Source organism: Rattus norvegicus, chromosome 1 (genome assembly GCF_021556685.1).
Source record: "Rattus norvegicus strain SHRSP/BbbUtx chromosome 1, alternate assembly SHRSP_T2T, whole genome shotgun sequence".
NCBI classification, from domain to species: domain Eukaryota; kingdom Metazoa; phylum Chordata; class Mammalia; order Rodentia; family Muridae; genus Rattus; species Rattus norvegicus.
In genome coordinates, this window is record NC_141534.1 from 125,953,679 (window position 1) to 125,957,480 (window position 3,802).

The 3,802-nt window shown below is 44.2% G+C and overlaps 1 pseudogene across 1 annotated transcript; it reads right to left on the reverse strand.

The window, feature by feature from the left end:
- Positions 1-943: 943 nt before the first annotated feature.
- Positions 944-3,468, reverse strand: Mgat4a-ps1 (alpha-1,3-mannosyl-glycoprotein 4-beta-N-acetylglucosaminyltransferase A, pseudogene 1; annotated as a pseudogene). The gene is made up of 2 exons (XR_015646743.1): positions 3,084-3,468; positions 944-2,864 (listed from the first exon to the last, which is right to left on the reverse strand). The product of XR_015646743.1 is annotated as an alpha-1,3-mannosyl-glycoprotein 4-beta-N-acetylglucosaminyltransferase A, pseudogene 1 (transcript).
- Between the last annotated feature and the right edge of the window lie 334 nt (positions 3,469-3,802).

Genomic DNA, 3,802 nt, shown 5'->3' on the forward strand with positions numbered 1-3,802 from the left:
GCTGCTGCTTTGTACTGTGTTCCATACACTGGACAACTAAGAAAGTTCCAGGGTGGAGGCCACCAGCTGGGAACTTCCACACCTAGGCCCCCACACCTGCTGGGCATGCGCAGCTCCTGGAGAGCCAGAGAAGACTGGCAACTTGCCTGGCCTTCCTAAGTGTAAGAGTAAAGCACTTTTGCCAACTAGCACTTCTTGGGACTGCACACGCATTCACCCTTGCATTCAGGACATAGCAGAGCAAACATGCTGTGGAAACCTAGAAGCGCTACGGTTGTCTTTCACCAGAGCCCCACATAACAATGTTGGTTGTAAAATTATACCCAATATGACTCATCCAACAGCATTACCCAGGAAACATTATCTGAACGTCAAAACCCACCACAGGTCTATAAAAGGACCAGAGAGAAAAGAAGACAGTGTGTCTAACTACTGATTAAAGACAGAGCAAAAGGGAAAGGAGTCTCGTCACCCACATGGAGGGAACTATGAGGGGGTGAAGGAGTGTATGGAGACGAGGCAGGGCCTCCCACCCGACACTGACAATCACACGGGTTTCTGTGGCTACACACCACACACAGTACAGTAATATAACCCTCCAGAGGGCACTGGTCTTTTAAAATCTTGATTGTTTTTTTAGGAATGACAAATGCCTCTGAAAATATTTTGTTCAGAATTGCTGTGATTATAAAAGTACTTCAAGTTAAGAAACCCATCTAGAACCAATCTGGAATGGCAGTGCACTGGAAAAAATGGCATTGATCTAGAATGTCTGCATCTACAAATAAAAATATAGAAGGAACTTACAAAAGCCAGGAACTGCTTCTTCAAAAAAAGGTGTTGATTCAAAACTTTACTGCACAAAAATATGTACTTCTTAAGTACTTCTAATAAATTAACTTCATAACATCTTCATGTGTATTTATATATTTATATTTATATATATAACATCCCTGATCGTCTATAAAAGAGGGTCTATAATAGTAAAATAAGTGAACTTCAAAAGTACCCCCTTCACAAAATGTATTTAACATCAGTTTTCTCAAATTTTAAGGAATGTAACAATATGTACAACTCTTGTGTATTAGTATAATACCAAAATAGTCTCAGGCGTGTTACCAGGCTGTCAGTATTGTAAAATGTTTGTGTCAAGTTCAAATTTGGAGGACAGCCTCGTTTCAAATGAATGCAGTTGTCGGTGGGAAGGGTCCCTGCCCAAGTGGAGATGGTAATCGTCTTATCTACAGTAGGCTTCACGAGAGGTAGTGTTCAAGTCACAGCAGAAGAGGACGGTGTGCTCAGTATCTTTAATCAAGAGTCACAAGAAAGGACGTGCTGGTTTCTAAGCAGATCAACTGGTGACTTTCTTAATATGAATCTCATTGAGAATGGCCCAGACAGCAGAGTTCTGAATAACCGACAGTCGAAAGGCTGAGATAGGGTTCAGTCCAGGATCCACAATTCCCTCTGCAACTCCGTACTCAAATTTCCCTATTCTGAAATAGCCATCTTCTAATCGTTTGTCTTTGATTTCTTTGCTGATCTCCAAACTGTCGCTCTTAAGAGGCAGAACCTCCACGGTCGTGTTCAGCAGGATGTCCCCTGGGTGCTCTTGATTGCCGCTGTGGAACAAATAACTCTCCACATTGACCGGTTTGTCGAATTTAAACAAGATGTAGTCTCCAGCTGTGGGGGTGATGGCCCAAAAGAAGTCTTCCCCCATGTAGGTCTTCTCCACTGTGTGCCCTTGGTACACCTTCAGGGAAGTGGAGACCTCTGCAGGCAGGTTCACGTGGATCTTGAGAAGCAATGGTTTCATGTAATCTTTATCCGTAAGTTTCTGAATTTTCCCCGACAGAGATGAGTGTAGACCCACGTGCTGGAAGAGGGAGGGTCGGAAGGGATTCGTAGGTTTGCCTTCTGTCTGTCACAGTGTTTGGCATCTTTTTCGGGGTTGCAGATCTTCACCCAGAGAATGTGGTCCAAGAGCCAGTCAATGAGCTTCTCCTTATAGAACATGAGAATGAACTCCACAACCAGAGCTAGGTCCGGCGCCTGGAACATCTTCCCAATGAAGCCCAGCTGGGAAAACTCTAGAATCATCCATTCTTCAGAAGAAAGTTGAAGTGCAAAATTTTTTATGGTATTAAAATAGTTTTGCTTGACAATAATATCATCTTAAAGCTGAATGTAGTAAATGCCCTTCTCCTGAGCATACATCATCAGAAAACAATAGTCCAGGTTTTGCTTCGTTCTCCATCTTACTCTTTCCTTGGAGTCTCCGGACGTCTCCTTCAGGTTTGTTAAGTCGGGGTAATAGCTTTCAGGAGGAGAGATTACTTCTAGCAAGCCGGAACTAATTTCTCTAGAAAATTCTTTCTCCAGGTTGGCAACAACGCTGTGAACATAATCAAGATCTGTCTCTCCTATGAAGACAACTATAACACAGTCCAGCTTCTCTTCAGGATACAGATTATCAATAAGGGAGTGAAGGGTCTCTATGAGGTAAGATTTAACTTCTCTCTTTACTGTAGGAATCCCCATGACTATTGAAACTCCCGTTCTTCCACTGCCAATCTGTACGGCGGGCTGAAGGCTTCTTTCATTTTGCAATAGATGAGGCAAATGATAATAAATACTTGGCACTTGAAGTGATTTTTTGCTTGTCAACTCTTTTAGAAGCTTTATGGTATTATCTTAGAACGTACTCAGACCAGCCTTACTTCCATTAGTCTCCGCTCCAGCTCGGCGGAACTGTTGGACAATGGTGTTTAGCTCAGAGGAGCGCTGAGATATCCTATGTTCGGCCACTCGAAGACGTTCTTTTCAAGCAAGGAATTCTCGTTGGTAAGCAATTAATTTTTCTCTTTCCTTCAGGGAAACAAGGCTGTGTTTTCCTCCTGTTCACCTTCTTATCACTCAGCGTCAGAGCAGACAGACAGCATTCTGCACACATGAGAAAGGCAGGCAGGAGGCTAAACACAAACTTCATGAAGAAATGAAACATAAGACAGGCTTCTTTCTGAGAAGGGCCACAAGAAAACTTCAGCAATTTCCAGGTAGAGTGTCCAGAGTCTTGTCACCTTTCCCATTTTGCCATGTGGTATACCAGGACAGGGTAAGGAAGGACGTGACAAACACCAGCGCAGTGGCCACAGTTCCATTTCGGAGCCTCATCTCATTTCACCATCACACTGGTTCACAAGTTGGCAACAGCAAGCAAGACCAGTCTCTCTCCAGCCTCAAGTCAACAGAAGGCAGAACGCCTTGGACCCGGGCCAAAAACAAAGCAATTGATGATTGAGGTTCACTTCAGATGCTGGGCAGAAGGTGTCAAGCAGCAAAGCAAGCGTGGGTATTGTTATTCCAGATTGTCTTCGTGGTTTTCAGAGGCTGAGGGCTAAGGGCTGCTGTTTCTTTTTCTTCTTCCTGCCGCGGGCCAGGGCGCTTCTACCGCGGCCGCCGGCCACACTGCTTCACTCCTTCTTTAAAAGGGGAACAAGAATACCCTTGCAGGGAATAGGGAGGCAAAGTTTAGAACAGAGGCAGAAAGAACACTCATTCAGAGCCTGCCCCACATATGGCCCATACATATACAGCCACCTAACTAGAGAGGATGGATGAAGCAAAGAAGTGCAGTCTGACAGGAACCAGATGTAGATCTCTCCTGAGAGACACAGCCAGAATACAGCAAATATATAGGTAAATGCCATCATTAAAGCATTGAACTGAGAACAGGACCCCCGTTGAAGGAATCTTAGAAAGGACTGAAAGAGCTTGAAGGGGCTTGAGACACCATATG